Here is a 17,907-nt window from a genome sequence, read left to right as displayed (position 1 = left end):
GAAAATATTTACAAGGAAAGTCATTAGAGGCAATGTCATATTTAATGGAGAAAGTAAGTGATGAGATCAGGTGATTCAGGGTTGAATATTTGCCTCTTAGACTTAGTGATTTGATTTACAGCTAGGGATTCAGGTAATCCTTTCAGTTTCTAAATTACATAGAAGCTGCAGATCTGTAACAGTGGCATGAATTTATACCATATGAATTTCCTCTATCCAATGAAATCAGAGATAAAGAGGCTGAATACATTGACTATACATTAAGTAATGATTACATGTAAAGTAATTTAATGTAGTTTTGTGCTAATCATCACACTCAACCCATGCTTACTTCTTTGAACTAAGATGGTCTAATTCGTCCCTTCTGAGCAACAGAACATACCACCCAATACAAACAAACCATTTCCTATCTAGGAAATGATGGTTTATGCAATCACCAACCACCTGGTTAGCAAATTGGTTATTTTGAAATTTCTGAAAAGGCCATTTATTTCTTGATGCCAGTAAATTCTCTCTTTATTGTCTCAGAATGCAGAGTCAAAAGTACTTCATCAATCTTTATGAAGGATGATGAGATCTAAAATAGTCACTAGTGCTTTGCTGTAATGTCTGATCCCTTCAGAATACTGAGACTGAAGCATCTTTGAAAGGTACACCAGTCTAGAGGACCGATGTAGAAAAGAAACCCTCCAACTTTAAGGAAGAAAATGTCACATGTTACAAGAGTTAGAATGATTCCTTCCCTAGGCATCAGGGGATACAGATAGGGAGACATGCTACAAATTGTTCATTGTATATTCATTATATATTCAGCAAAGTATATAAAGAAGAGAGAAATTCTGCATAAGAACATGGAAAAGCATTTCAAATGAGGAATTGTCTAACTTAACATCAGAGAAGCTATAGAGAGAAGACATCCTACAAATGTGATCAGTGTGAAAAAAGAATATAAATTTCAGGGAAAACTATATATACTCATCAAAGAATATACAAAGAAGAGAAACTGCATGTGATCATTGTGAAAAGTATTTTATGGAAGTGATTTTCTCATCACCCATCGGAGGATTTATGTAAGAAAATATATTCTACAAATGTGATCAGTGCAGATCAGACTATAAACCTGAAGCGAGTTTGATTAGGCATTTTGAAAGTACACAAAGAAGGGGAACCATAAATATAATTAGTGTGAGAAATAATTCAATCAATCAAGCCTGTCTGAGCACCAGATTGCACATAGAAGTCTGTTATGGTGATTAGATGACAGAGAATTAATCACACAAACAAGATTGGACTTTAAGGGATACACACAGAGAAGAAATTCTATAAATATGATCGATACAATAAAGAATTTAAATGTCAAGCAAGTTTTTCTTTGCATCCTAAAACCCACCACTTGAGGGAAACATCTAAAAATGGGTTTAGTGTCAGGGTTTGACTCACACTAATTATCAGATGATTCAAAGTAATGAATCATTGTCAAAGAAGGTATTGTGGCATAAGTTTCATTCAGAAACCAATCCTGAATATTTGTAAGATTTTACTGGGGGGAGATAATCCGTTTATATGTGGTGGATGTGGCAGATCCAATCAGCATTCAAATTTTACAGACTGGAATCAATCTCATCTGTGTTTATACATAAGGTAGAAATCACCCAGCAATGATGAACAAAGGTTTTGCAGTAGACAATAACCTCCAAATCTATCCCAAGTTATATGAGTCTTAAAAATGAAAAAGATAAATTCACGACAAATTAAGAAGAAATAAAAGATGGGTGAATATTTGCAAAAATATAAATGACCCAAATTAATAGAAAAGGAAAGAAAACATTGAAGCAATCAATTTCATTAAAGAGAATACCAACAATGAAACAACATATCAAATTTGTAGGATTCAACCAAAGTAGTATTTAGGGAGAAATTTGTGTCTCCAAACATATACATCAATGAAAGAGAGAACATGCAACTGAAAAATTCAAAGGGCAAATTTAAAATTCTCCACTAAAAACCAAAGTGAAAAACCTGGAAATCAAAGGAGAGATTAATAAAATTGAAAGTTAAAAAAATGAATTAACAAAAAATAGGAGCTGGTTTTATTTAAAACATAAAACATTGAATCATTTGATTAAAAATAAAAGAAAAGCAAATTACCAGAATTAAAAAAGAGTGAATGTACCACTAATGAAAATAAAATTAAAGCAATTATTTGGAGTTATTTTACCCAATTAATACGCCAGTAAAACTGATGATCTAAGTGAAATAGAAGAATCTTTAAAAAAAATATGAATCGCCCAAATTAACAAAATAGAGACAAAAAATAACCAAATAATTCTAACTCCAAAAAAGGAAATTGAACCAGCAACAAATGGGTTCCTAAGGAAAAAAATCTCCATGACCAGATGGATTCAAAATTGAAATTCTATGGAAAATTTCAGAAACAATTGATATCAATGTTATTTAGATATTTAAAATAGATAAGGAGTCCTACCAAGTTCTTCTTATGACATTAATATGGTTTTTATATATAACACAAATGAGAATCTAAACAGTGGAAAAACTATAGAATTATTTCTATAATTAATATTAATCCAAAAAATTTAAATTAAATTTAATTACTATTGAGGAGACTATAGTAATATATGGTAAAATTCATACATTATAGTCAGGTTCAATTAATATTAAGAAAATATAAGCATAATTGACTTTACTAATAACAAAAATAAAAAAAAAACGTGATTTTTCTCCATAGACCAAGAAAAAGTTTTTGACAAACTATATGACACATCCCTTTTTTTAAAAGGTTTTTGCTAAGCATTAGGATTAAGCGGCTTGCCCAAGGCCACACAGGTAATTATTAAGTGTCTGAGGCCGTATTTGAACTCAGGTAGTCCTGACTCCTAGGCCGGTGCTCTATCCACTGCACCACCTAGCTGCCCCAACACATCCCTTTTTATATCACTAGATACCATCTGAATAAAATGTATTGTTTCTAAATCGATGAGTAGCACCTACCTAAAACCAAGAGTAAATGATATCTGTAATGGAGACAAACTAGGAGCTTTCCCAATAAGAGCAAAGGTTTTTTTTTTTATTATCACTACTATTATTCAATATTACATTACCAATGCTAGTTACATAGAAAAAAAGAAAAAGAATTTGAAGGAATAAAAATAAGCAATGAAGAAACAAAACTTTCACTCTTTATAGACAATATAATGGTATACTTAGCAAATCTGAGGAAATCATCTAAAGGAGTTGAAACAATTAACATCTCTAGCTAAGTTATAAGTTCTGAAATAAACCCACATTAATCAGCAGCATTTCTATATATCACCAATGAAGCCCAGCAGGAAGAGACAGGAAGAGAAATTTTATTTAAAATAACTGCAGACAAGATAAAATCCTTTATATTTTACTTGCCAAGACAAATTCAGGTAATATATAAAACAAATGCAAAACACTTCACTCAAATAAAGAGGAGGTCTAAACACCTGGAGAAATTTAATTACTCATGTAATTAAAGGCTGAGTCAATATAATGACAATGGGATTCTATCTAAATTGATTTGTATATTCAGTGCCACACCAATCAAACTAACAGAGGATTATTTTACAGAGCTTGAAAAAATAATAATTCATTTCAAAGTACAAAAAGGTCAAGAATATCAAGGGAATCAATAACAGTGTGCAGGCAGGCAGTCTAGCCATGCTAGATTGCAAAGTTTATGACAAAGCAGTCATCATGACAATAATTTGTACTGACTGAGAAACAGAGCAGTAGATCAGGGAAATAGATTAGGTGTACAATACTCACTAGTAAATGACTATAATAATCTATTCCTTGAATCCAAAGATCCAAACACTGGCGGCAAGAACTCATTATTTAACTCAAAATGCTGGGGAAATTGAGGAGCAGTTTGGAATATACTCAGAATAGACTAAATTCTCACCATATAAGTCAAGATAAAGTCACTATGGGTACATGATTTATACATAAAAATGTGATATCAAAAGTATATTGTGAAAAGTTTACCTTTCAGATCTAGAAATAAGGGAAGAGTTTATGACCAAACAAGAACTTCAGAGGACTATTAGAAGTAAAATGGGATATTTTTGTTTACATCAAATAAAAAAAGGTTTTATATAAAAAAACCCAACACAATCAAAATTAGAAGGAAAGCGAGAAACTGGAAATTTTTCTGATAGGGCCTTATTCCCTTCATCTACCCATATGTATATATATATATGTGTGTGTGTGTGTATACACTTATATTGTCATATATACATGCAAACGCATATGTAGAATCGACCTAAATTTATTTATTTTTAATGAGCCATTTCCCATCAAAAGAAAAAATAGGGGATATAAGAAGAAATCAAAGTTATCAATAGTCATCACACCTCTATGATCAAATTCCTGAATATGTTGGCAAGGTTACTTTCATACTTGAATAAATCTGAGTTCTCATCATAGTTGGGTACATAAATCAACAAACTTTACAAAACATTTTTGTTTGCAATGCAAAAGGGGATGAATATGTTTTCAAAAATGGAACTGCCAAAATGTATGACAATTACTGGAGAATAACAAATGACAATAGGGTACCTAGCTGTGTAACACTGATTGTCCCTAATTCCATCAACAGACACACATATTGCATTCAAAGTTCAAAATTACTCAGGGCTACAACTTTGAGATTTTAGAGAAAGAAGAGATATGGCATTAATAGGACATGACTCAGTAGATAGACATGAGGCAAGAAAATGACCAAGTCTGTGTTGATGAATTTGAGAATATTCTTTGAAATGATGAGGAATGAAGTGGTGTATCAAAATTGGCTTCAGGCCACATTGACTCCTGGTCTCTGGATCAGTTAAGCCATAGCATCCATGCTTCCTAGGGGTCTGGAACTGAACCGGGTACAGTGGCTGACACTCAGTACACAAAGAAAGGGGTAGCAGGGAAGAGTTCCTGCTTTCAAGGTTATCCTGCTTCCTCCACAGGTCACTGGCATCTTTTAATCTTTTCCAATTTTAGCATGTCTTTGATTAAATCCTCCACAAGGGATGCATACCTCATGCTGGAGACCTTTATCCAAAGCTGAATATATTACTTGGATATGAAAGTAGAAGACAATAGGTCTTTTATTTTCCATTCATTTTTTTGGAGTTATAAAGCTATATTTTTAGTTTCAATTGAAAAGTAGAATGTAAAATTATACATTTTATTAATTTAAAGGTCCTGATTTAAAATGATTTTCATTTATAAAATATCAGTAGTTTAGAACTTTTATTAGAATGTTATTCATTAACATGAAATTCAGAAAAAAGAGAATCCATTTTTAATATTCCAGGAAGTTTTATTGTCTGATCTATAAGCTGAACTCATTATTTCCTGTCTAGGCCAGTCAAAAAGCAGAAGGATTATAATGGGATTAGAAATCTCCCATATGCATCTGTGACATCATGTTTATAAGATAGGGGAAGAATGATGAGAATCTGATCTACTAAGTCAGAATTTAAGTAAACTATGTCTTGGAGGAATGCTCACCTGTTACATATTTGGTACTACTGTACTAATATGCAGAGTTTATCTGAGAATACTGAAGTTTTAATTGATGATATTAAGTACTCAACTTTTCTTTACATGTCTCTTTATTTAAAAAAAAATTAGACAAAGCTTATACAAAAAATTTTGACTAAAAAAACTAAAAGTGAAAAGCACATTAAAATAACAGGTCAAACTGGGAGCTGGTTGTATTTTAAAAACTAAAGTAGATAAACCATTGATTGATTTGATTTATTAAAAAATAAAGAACAACTATCAAAAATGTAAAAATGTGAATCCACCCCTAATGAACATGAAATTAATGTAATTATCAGAAGCTATTTGCCTAATTATATGCTAATAAATCTTACAAACTAAGCGAAATGGATCAATATGATATAAATTGTTCAATTAGCAGAAGAGGAAATAAAATACTTAAATAGCCTTATCTTAGAAAAAGAAATTGAACAAGCTACTAATGAGATCCCTAAGAAAATATACCCAGAACTAAATAAATTCAGAAGGAAGTTTTAATAAACATGTAAAAATAATTAATTCCAATACTATATAAACTATTTGAAAAAATAGGCAGAGGAGTTTTAACAAAAAAAAAAATTTCATGATGCCTAAATAAGGAAGAACTCAAACAGAGAAAGAAAACTACAGACCAATTCCTTAATTAAGATTGATGGAAAATTTTTAAATAAAATACCAGTGGGGCAGCTTGGTGGCATAGTGGATAGAGCACTGACTCTGGAGTCAGGAGGACCTGAGTTCAAAACCACCTTCAGACACTTAATAATTGCCTTAGCTGTGTGGCCTTGGGCAAGTCACTTAACCCCATTGCCTTGCCAAAAACAAAAAAAAAAAGAAAAAAAACACTAGAAAGCACAGGAATAAATGGAACTTTCCTTAAAATGATAGATGGCATCTATAGATGGTTTCATCATTAAGCATTAGCATCAATGAAAATAACTTAGAAGCCTTTACAATATAATCAGAAGTGAAACAAAGATAGCCATTACCACCCCTATTCAACATTACACTACAACTGCTAGCTATAGCAATTCAAGAAGAAAAGGAAACTGAAGGAATTAAAATAGGCAGTGAGGAAATTAAACTATCACTCTTTGAAAATGATATGATAGTATACTTAGAGAAAATGAGGGAATCAATTTAAAACTAGTTAAAACAATAATTTTAGCAAAGTTTCAGGATATAAAAGAAACCTACAAAAGTCATCAATATTTCTATATATCCCCAACTAAGTTCTGCAGTAAGAGATAGAAAGATAAATTCCAATTAAAATAGTTATAGATAAAATAAAATACTTGGGACTTGATCTACCAAGACAAAGTCAGGAACTTTATGAAAACAATTGCAAAACACTTCATTCTAATAAAGTCAAATCTCAACAAGTGGAAAAATATTAATTGACTATGGGTAGGTCAAGCTAATATAATGAAAATGACAATTTTAAATTAATTTACTTATTCAATTCCATACCAATCAAACCCACAAAATTATTTCATAGACCTAGAAATTATAATAAAATTCATTTGTAAGAAGAAAAGTTCAAGAATATCAAGTGAATTAATGGAAAAAATGTGAAGGTAAGTGGGTGATCCATATCAAATCTCAAACCATATTACAAAGTGGTAATAATCAGCACAATCTTTTACTTATTGAGAAACAGAGCAGTGAATTAGTGGAATAGATTAGATACCCAATATCCAGGAATAAAAGACCATAGAAATCTAGCATTTGATAAATCCAAAGAGCCAAGCTTTTGGTACAAGAACTCATTTTTTGACAAAAATTGTTGAGAAAATTGGAAAGCAATTTGACAGAAACAAGTTGTAGATCTACTTTTCATACCACATGCCATGATAAGATCATACTGGGGTACATGATTTACACCTACATAAGAGAGTCAAATTTATAAGAATACAAATCATTCCCAGCTGATAAATGATCAAAAGACATGAACAGACAGTTTTCAGAAGAAATAAAAGCTGAATATAGCTCTATATAGCTATCTATTAAAACTTCCCTATATCTCTCTATTGATTTGAGGAATACAAATTAAAACAACTCTGTGATACCATCTCATACCCATCAGATTGGCTAATATGACAGAAAAGGAAAATGAGAAGTGTTGGAATAATTGGAACACTAATGAATTGTTGCTAGAGTTGTGAAATGATCCCACTATTGTAGATACTGATTTGGAACTGTGACCAAAGGACTATAAGATTGTGCATACCCTTTGACCCAGCAAGACCATATTGGGTACATATTCTAAGATTTACAAAAAGGAAAAGGAAAAGAACATGTACAAAAGTATTTAAAGTACAAAAGTTCTTTTTTTGTGGAGGTAAATGAAAATTGAGGAATACCCATCATTTGGAGAATGGACTGACCAAGTTGTGGTACTTGATTGTGATGGCATATTGCTGTGCTATGAGAAATGATATACAAGAAAAATCAGGGAAGACTTAGAGGAACTGATGAAAAATGGGAGAGAGGAGAAATGAGAGATAAAAAATGAGGAGACCCAGGATAACATTGTTCACAGTAACAACAATATTGTATATTGAAAAACTGAACTACAATTATTCTCAGGAATACAATCCAAAGGATTTATGATTAAAAGAAAATTCTATCCACTTCCAAAGAAAGAAATGGTGGAGTCTGACTGCAGAGTGGAGCATAATTTTTTTTAAAATGTATTTTTCTTGATTTAATTTTTGTTCTATATTGACTTTCACAACATAACTTATGACAATATGTTTCACATGACTGTGTACATACAACCTATATCAAATTCCTTACCTACTCAATAAGGAGGAAGAGGAGGAGGGTTAGAATTTGAACTTCAAAATTGTTTTTTTCTTAAGTTTTATTTATTTAAGGTGATGAGGTTAGGTGACTTGCCCAAGTTCACAAAGCTAGGTAATTTTTAAATGTCTGAGATCACATTTGAACTAAGGTCTTCTTGACTCCAGGGACAGTGTTTTATCCACTGTGCCACCCAGGTGCCCAGAACTTCAAAATTGTTAAAAAAAGAAATGCTAAAAATGTTTTTAGGTGTAACTGGAAAAAATAAAGGATACTTTAAAAAAGTTTTTGAACCTTCATAAGATCATTAAAAATTGAAAGGAAAGAATCTTTGCTGGGGAAACAAAAATCAATTTGTAAGTGAGGAAATCTTGGAGGCAAAATGAATGTTCCTAAGTAATTATCTATTAAAAGAGGCTTAGGGAAGCTCCTTAGATAGGTTTGTCTATGTCTCAAGTATCTGAAGTTTAGGAAATTTGCCAAAATAATGAACTAAGAGTCTCCATGTAATCAAAATCCTATGGATATAATGGCTATAACATAACATTGATTTTAAATGTACAAGTCACCCTGTTAAGAAATCACTTATGTGAATAAATATCCCTCCTGTGAGAATATTTTCCCTTTGAAAACAACATTTAAAGTTCATCAAAGAGTCCAAAGAGGGGAGAAACCTTTTAATGTGATGAATTTGGCAAAGGATTTGTTCAGAGACACCGTCTCAATAGAAACTCTATAATTGCAATTAGTATTGAAACTGATTCAACTATTGCTCAAATGTTTGTAGATATAAATTCTTCCATACAGAGAAGTTTTAAAATGATGAGGAGCACAGCACGGAGTTTTGCAGAGAACAATGTACAATGATCCTGTAAGAATTTACTTGGTACACAGAAATCATATATGTAATCACATCAGGAAAAGTTTCACTCAGAAATTAAGCTTCAATGATTATCAGATAATCCACAGTCTAGCAAACCTTTAAATGTTATCAGTGTGGGAGAGGATTCAGCGATGCTCACATGTTTATAGATATTAGAGGATCCAGACCAGATACCAGAGAGATCCTATACATGGGATGAACGTAGTTCCATCTTAATTCACAGAACTACCTCCATCTTCATCAGAAGACCACTACAGGGGGAAAATAAAACTATATGGCCAGTGTGGGAGAGTATTCTAATGCTTTTCATACAGGGAGAAACTCCATGAATGTTCCAAAAGCTTCATTCATAGAGTTAGCCTCTGTGTTCATCAGTGAGTCCAGACAGGAGAGATCTTACAAATGTGAGCAGTGTGGCAAGAATTTCTTCAGAAAACAAACTACAATCTTAATATGGAGATTCCAAGCAGGAGAGAAACTCTGTAAATCAATGAATTTGACAAAGGCTTCATTCAGTGTGCAAACCTTAGCATTCATAAAAGAGTCCACTCAGGAAAAAAAAATTGCATAGATGTGATCAGTGTGGGAGAATACCCTTCAAATGTTCTAATTCCTATAGGCATCAGAGAGGAAACATGACTATAAGTTTGACAAAAGTTTCATATTGCAAATAAACCCCAAGGTCCATAAGAAAATTTGCCCCTCAGAAATGAATACAGGGGAAAAGGTATTTATTTGTTTTTTTTTTCCTCTGAGATTGGAGAGATATGTTCCACACCTGTGAGAAATTGGATAAATGTAACATTGTGGGAGGTTTTGTTCATAGCTCGTGGTTTATATGTTTTCAGAAAAAATATTCAAGAATGAGATGCTGTGTGATCATAAACCTTTTTTTCTGGTGACAGTTTTACCTGCTCATAACTTTCCCATTGACTTTTTAAAATTGTTTTTTATTTTATTTTATTTATTTATTTTTTGGCAAGGCAATGGGGTTAAGTGGCCACACAGCTAGATAATCATTAAGTGTCTGAGGCCAGATTTGAACTCAGGTACTCCTGACTCCAGGGCCATGCTCTGTCCACTATGCCACCTAGCCGCCCCTCCCATTGACTTTTACATTTCTAGTTGTTGCACTTTTATTATTGGTCTTTGATCATAGAGTGACTCTTATCTTCCTTGGATTTTCAGCACAAAATCCCTCATATCCCAAGTCAGCTTCAACTTAGGTTGATGTGTGTTTCTCTTGCCATTTTATTTAATCTCTGTACGTTGAAAAAAATCACAGACAAATAACCAATTCATTATCCTAAATTGAGAGACAGAGGGAGATGGGATCCAGTCTTCTCCTTAAGTTCAACAGTATTTTCTAAAAATTGGAAGCCTACACCTCTTCATAAGCTGTTGTTCTGGTCTTTACAGTCTTTTGTGGATAGAGTGCTAGTCCTAGGAGTCAGGAAGACTCATTTTCATGGATTGAAATCATATTTCAGACACTTGTTAGCTATGTGACCCTAGGCAAGTCACTTAACCCTGTTAGCCTATTTTCTCATCTATAAAATGGGATAATAATAGAATGAGAAAGCTCTGGAAGTTAATTACCAAGAATAGGAATCCTGGGGTATCAGAGCATTCTCTTATCTTGTATAAAAGACCTTTTTAAATATTATTTTAGTGCTTTTTTTCTCCTAACATGACCAGTATGGAAATATTTTGTATGACTTGTGTGGATAATGGTTATATTGCTTATTTTCTCAGTGGGTATGGAAGGAAGCAAATTTGTAGCTCAAAATTAAAAAATAATATTAAATAACAAATAATTTTAAACATAATTGCATTTGATCTTCTTGGTACACATTAAAGAAAAGGTAAGAAAGAGTTATATGCATCCTCTGAAGATGTGCCTATCAATGTTATCCTGCCAATTCTGCAAACATTGCTTCTAAAGCTCGCTAATAAATGATAGGTTCATAGAGATGCTACTCTTTGTGGATGACATTGTATAGTTTGTACTATTTAAAAGATGTTAGTCTTACAATATAAACATTGTTTATGCTGTAAGTGGATGAAGAGTGGGCATTATCATTAAAGAAACTTGCAGTTGTATATCTTATTGGTCTGTTTCATCAATATGTTTGCATGTATACACATATACATCTGAGGCATTCACGTATGTGGTATAAATGAACACACATTTAATTTATATATAAGCACATACATATTTGTGTTTGACAAATATTCCATACATATAATAATATTCACCCAAAATTGAACCAGACCTTGCTATTGTTTCATTCTTTAAAGTTTATAGAAAAGCTTTCTTTTTCTTGGTGAGATAGATATTAACAGTTTGGTTATCTTCATTTTAAATCTGAGGAAACAGAGCCTCAAAAGTTAAAACAGGAAGGGTCAGAGATTAGATTTCAATTGGTTGATTGGCCACTTTTTGGGGGGAATGGTAAGAGAAGATGACCAAAAACCATGGAATGAAGAAATTAATTATTGAAACACATGAGACTCTGGAGAAGACATAAGGGAACCTGAGTTTGAATTTTCATTATTATTATACCCACTAGCTCTGTAACCTTGTGCAAGTTATTTAATTCTTGTCACCCTCTGTTTCCCCATCTGTAAACTGAAGTTGTTGGAACAGACCACTTTGAAGGACCCTCTCAATAAAAAACCCTATGACATTGTGAACTCCCAAATCACCAGAAAGGTCAATAGATTTATTGTGCTTTTCAGCTGAGAAGTTAGAATTAAGATCACTGGGTGGAAGATGCAAGCAAGCAGTTTTATCTTCAATATAGGGAGGGGAAAAAACACCCAAACTACCCCACAAGTGTCATTATCTTGAAGGGAAGTAGCCTTTCTTAGAGGGAAGTGGTTTCTCTTACAGATAGTCAATCTAGACTAGATGAGGGGGAGCACATATCACTCAAAATTGAACCTGATAACCAGTACATCTCTTTCAACTAAGAAACCAAGAAAGGAAAAGAAGCCTTCTGGAGTCTACCATTAGCAAAAAAAAATAAAGAAAAAAGAAAAAAAGAAAGGGAGACCAAAAAAGATTGGCCGTTGAAAGGAAAATTTATGATTGATTAAAGTGACCACCACAGACAGTGCATGATGTCACCAATTATCAACATCAAATACACTTTCCTCTGAGCATTCCAAGTAGGACCTTTGGATAAAAGATTTCTCACTTATTACACATTTTGGCAGTTTCCCAGGTGTTGATTTCCTGTCCCCAAATATCCAGTTTCAGGGTTAAGATGCTCCATGACTTGTCTTCAGTGCTCCATACATGTCTTCAATTTCTCTAGTGTAACTTTTCTAATGATTTGGGATGAGAAAAAATTGATACACTCCTTACAATCATGAGTTCTTTCCTTTCTATGAGTACTCTTAACAGAAAGGAATATTTTCTTCTGAATGAAATCTTGCCCACACTGAAAGGGTTGCAGGGTTTCTTTCCCAAAACTCATGCCTCAGTCAAAGATGTTTCCTTTATTGGGTCCTTAAGTGGGATCCATTTCTAAATCTGACCAAGGGTGATACTATTGGTGTCCTAGGATATTGGAACTTTAGCTATGTCATGCTGTGGTTTTCATTGCTGGCAATGAAAAAAGTCCTCTCTGGACTTGCCCTGGGCCAGGTCCTATTAATCAAGGTAACTAGTATCTTCTCTCTCAAACTTCCCCTTTGCAGATAATTAAAGCTTCACTACTCCCCAGGATTTCCACTAAATCATATTTCTTCATCAATATTGAACAAACATATTTCATTCCAGGTTCCTGAAACAAGAGAGAATATCCTTATAAAGAGTCAAATGTTCTTTAAGGATATTTCAATCTACCCTATTTACCGACTAGGTATATGGGGATTTAATAAATCAATCCCCAGTTAGGCATAATAACTTTCTCCTTTTTATTGGATGATGTGTCCTAGAGTTTAGGAATGGAGGAAAGGTAACAGGGTAACAGGGGACCCTTTGGTTGTAAAGAAATAGTCATGGACTGAGTAGAATGATTAGCAAAAAGAAAATTAAAAAAATTTTTATGTTACCATTTCTTAAGTTAGTCAACCTTTGTACCTGTGATTTCATTAGAATGTGGATTTTCTTGGTGTGAAAAATCACCTCAATGATGCAGATCTACAACTCCTGTGTAATTTACAAACCGAACGAATTAGCTGGTACTCTTCCTAAAGTTTAATAATCTTGGTCTCCAAGTTAGTCTTCTCTCCATTGTATATGGCGCTGCTTCTAATGACCTGCTTTGTAGCTATTTTGGGAACCATACCATCAGAACTTCAACTAACCTCCTCAAACATCCCCTTATTCATTTTGCTCCCTCTTCCTCCCTTGATGTTTTCATGGGAATCAGGTGGGAAGCATGAACTTGGAAGTATGCAAAAAGACTAAGTGACCAAACTGGTAGTGATTGTGAAATTCTGAGCCCCCAGAAATTTACCCTAAGTTATTTTCCTTTTTTTCTAACTTGGCAGTCAAATGCCTTTTGCTCCCATTTCTACCTATCCAACTTCTAGCTCTGGATTTAGGTACAGGGCATTTTGTTATTACATTGAAAAGGGGGCGAGGGGGAAATGCGACCTAATTATCCTGAACAGCAACTCATCATCCCAGTGACTTTCTAGTTTTATACTTCATTCTCTGAACCTCCACAGCCTATTGAAATGTAAATTCCTTAGTAAAGGGGTTCTTTCTCTGTTTTTGGATGCTCGTCCCTGAGCACGTCATCTGGTCTGGAGTAAAAATAACAACTTTTTCCTTCACCCCTTGCATCTAGTTTCAACAGTGAGGGAAATTTCTGGTATGGCGTTCCTTCTAGCAAGGAATATTGTTCAGATTTTTAAAAATTCATCTTACCTTGAGATCTTGACTTTGTCTCTCATTCCACTAAATTACATTATTCCTGAAATTAAAAAAACATATCTAAGATATGGACATTTTAATTTTAAGTCAAATCATTTACTAAGAAAAAATCTCAAGAAACTGAATCTATTCATTACAGCCATGATGAGCCAAAGACTGGCCTTTATTTTGAGTATTCTTGTGTGTACCGCTGTCTCTTGCAGACAGATTGTATGTCCAGCTAGAAAGATATTGGAATGGCAGTCCATTTGGACTGATCCTAGACCACCCTGCTCCGTACCCAATCCCTTAGTCTGCATGGCCAGCCTCAACTCCCTGGAGACAACAAAAAGGGAATTCCAGGTGTTATAATAACAGGTGGATAAGATGGAGAATTGAGGACTGAGCCTCAGCAGAAGCTGGATGGAGAAGCAGGAGAAAGCTGAAGGAGATGAATTGACAGATCCAGCTAGTGAAGGAAAAGTTGAACTGGGTCCAAGAACATCTGGCCACCACCCTGCAGAAACTGGAGGAGATGGGGAGAGGCAGATGAAGAGCGTGAGAGAGGAATGAAGCTAATTGAGAATTGGGCAATGAAGGATGGAGAGAAAATGAAAAGTCTGGAGACACAGTTGAAGGAAGTGAAGTATGTCCCAGAGGAAGCTTTCACAAATATGAGAAGAAAGCCCTTTATTTGGTTATCCTTGAGGTTGGGCTGGAGCAATGGAAAGCATGTGTTGAGGTGTTAGAATTTAAGTATGAGGATCTGGAAGAGAAGCTGATTAATGTCTCCAACAACCCGAAATCCTTGGAAGCTGCATCTGAGAAGTATTCTGAAAAAGAGGAGATGTATGAAGAAGAAATCAAGCTTTGGAATGATAAATTTAAAGAGACTAAAACCCAGGCAGAAAGAACTGCTGCATAACTGGAAAAGACCATTGATGACCTGGAAGAAAATCTTTCTTAGGCCAAAGAAGAGAATGTGGGCTTAAATCTTACATGGGATCAGACATTAAATGGTCTTAATTCCATATAAATCAAAAAAGAAGAATTTTGTTCGGCAAAAACTTAAGAACTCCATGTTAGCCTACTCATATTAAGAATATCTGACGAATATTTGCTATCAGAGAGGCTCTGCGCATCAGTTAAATCTAGTTCCTCATCTTGCACAGCACACTAAAGATTTTAGTTGACATTTTTTATCCTTAAAGTGTGTTTTCCCCACCTAGGCAGACAGAGTATTTAATTTAGGCCAGAATTTCCAAGATTGAGAGTGTTCTGTTTCACTCTAGCTAATAGCAGGAGACCCAACTGAGCTACTAGGTGATGTCTGGGTTGATTTAAGAACAGAAGCATTCCATGTCAGTCCGAGTCTTTTTACAGAAGGGCCAGGACCATCTCATAAAATGAGATCCATATTGAAAAGGCTGTTTTAGGAAGACATAAACTGTAAAGAACGGCCTAATTGTTGTGGCCCTTCTCCCACTCTGTCCTGCAGGGCAAACATCCTTTGAGCAGTCACTAAGAAAATACTTTAAATAGATAATCTACATCTATTTTTTTCTTAATGAATAATTGAGGCTCTGCTTGTCCAAATATAGATAGCTTGAATAAAAACCCAAATGCACCCTACAATTGATGTTATTCTCACTGTATATTTATATTTTTTCCTTTAAAAGATATTTCATTTTAGAATTTTTTAAAGGTTTTTTACAATGAAATGGGCTTAAGTGGCTTGCCCAAGGCCACACAGCTAGGTAAATATTAAGTGACTGAGGCCCAATTTGAACTCAGGTCCTCCTGACTTTAGGGCCAGTTCTCTATCCACTGTGCTACCTAGCTGACCCCATTTTAGAATTTTAAATGAGATTGGTGTATATTTAGATTGGCATAGTACTTTGCTAACTTCTGTCATTTAGGAGTTGACTTCTGCAAAGTAATGAAAGTCTCATTCCAAATAAGGAATGATGTTTGTTCTGTTCCTGATTCTGTATAATTGAGCATCAGTAACAAAATCCACCTACAATTCAGTGGAAATTAATATGGTAACCAGTCTCTGCAAGGGTAGTGATTTCCCATCATTGATTCTAGCCCTTTTCTATGCCACTGTTTTGTCCATGAATTTGTTGGTTATAAATACAAGACTAAAGGAGAAATAAAATTCTAATTGTTTTGATTTTATTTTAGATTGTCACAGTATGGTTAATGGAAGATTCTATTTCTTCTATTTCAGAGAGATTTTATTCCCTATTTTTGGGACCAGCTTAATAAAAAGCAAAACTTCCTGATTTAATTAGATTCAAATAATCAAATAGACGGCATCTATTTGCTATTGCTAAATGGTTTCCTTGTTTACAACTCAGTGCTGAAACATTCCTGTTCCTCAGCAGTGTGGAACAGATTTGAATACTCAAATTTATAGTTGTGATTAAAAATTACCCTGTCCTTAGCAGATAGTTTCAGGCCTGATTCCTATTTAATAAATATCACACAACCCAGAAATACATTAGGAAATAGGAATGAAACCAATGCCTTTTCTTTAGATCTTTACCAAATGTACCATATGAAATATGTAATATGACCTTCTAACTTTTGGTCAAATACATTTTTACATAAACTAAAAAGGAAGATATGGGAGCATCTTTCAGTTTTTCATCCAAATACTTTTGGTCTCTAACTTGTTTAGTTCAGGGTTATTAGGCTATTTAGGCAGTAACAAAATAGAAGAAGGCTTTTAGCTTGGGGTCTGGGAAACTGTTTAACATTTTGATAATATTTCCACCAAATTGCTTTCCTTTGGAGTCCTCTGTGTTTTATTTTCTATACATGAAACATTATTCTAAAATGGGTCCATGACAGAAAAAGTTTATGAATCCCAAAGTCAGTCTCTTCTTCTTGTTTCTTCAATCTTGATGTAATGCAGAGTTGAGAGGGAATAAATGACATTGTCAAAATTGAGAGACTAAAAGGAGCCTGGAAGTTATAGGACAGATCAGGACAGATTTCTTTGAATGAGAAGTCACAAAGTTGTACAATAGGATCCAGCAATTGGGTACTATTTATCTAGATCTAGGAAATGGTCAAAAACCAGACTTAGGTGAGACTGAGCATGGAGTGACCAGCTTTCCCCATTTTTGCCCTGCCAGTGGTCTAGGAGCTTATTGCCCCAGGGGAAGCTGTCCAGAATGAAGGTGGACAGAGTTAGTCTTTCATGTGGACCTGCTTCTGTCAAATTCCCCACAGGAAATACTATAGAGCTGATCCTAGTCTGTCACCCTGAAACAAAGGGGAAAGGTCTGTAGGTGAAGGTAACATGACCCTTTATTAGCACATTCAAATTAAATCTAAGGTGATCTTAGCTACTTCACCCTAGAAGTTCCAGATGAAAATTGAAAAGACACAATTAGTTACTGATGGCTTGAGATAAACACTTATCTTTTTTTTACTATTGTAATAATTTTGGGAACATTAGCTAAAAATCATTCAGCAATGGCGTTCTCTAATGATCATCAGAGTAGGTTTCTTAAGCTAGAAATTAAAAGTGAGTTTTGAACTGTGTTCTCCAGATGTCTTCTTTAAAAGAATAACATGTTAGCTATGAATATAGAGCTGATTGCAACACATTCTAGGGGATATTGCAATCTCACTTTCAGTCAATAGTGTATTAAGGAATCCAAAAACTAAAGTGACATCTATGGTGATATTAGAGTTCATTGAGGTGGCCAAGTCTGTCTGTGGTACTTTATTCATTTCTTGGTACTTCTTT

The 17,907-nt window shown here is 33.9% G+C and overlaps 1 protein-coding gene and 1 pseudogene across 6 annotated transcripts in view; both read left to right on the top strand.

The window, feature by feature from the left end:
• FGGY (FGGY carbohydrate kinase domain containing) overlaps positions 1–17,907 on the top strand; it is a 529,413-nt gene that overhangs the window by 82,350 nt on the left and 429,156 nt on the right. The window lies entirely within an intron of this gene.
• Positions 1–17,907, top strand: part of LOC141512403 (tropomyosin-like) — a 33,284-nt pseudogene extending 15,377 nt beyond the window's left edge.

Source organism: Macrotis lagotis, chromosome 2 (genome assembly GCF_037893015.1).
Source record: "Macrotis lagotis isolate mMagLag1 chromosome 2, bilby.v1.9.chrom.fasta, whole genome shotgun sequence".
Classification (NCBI taxonomy): Eukaryota; Metazoa; Chordata; class Mammalia; order Peramelemorphia; family Peramelidae; genus Macrotis; species Macrotis lagotis.
This window is presented reverse-complemented; position numbering and strand designations above follow the sequence as displayed.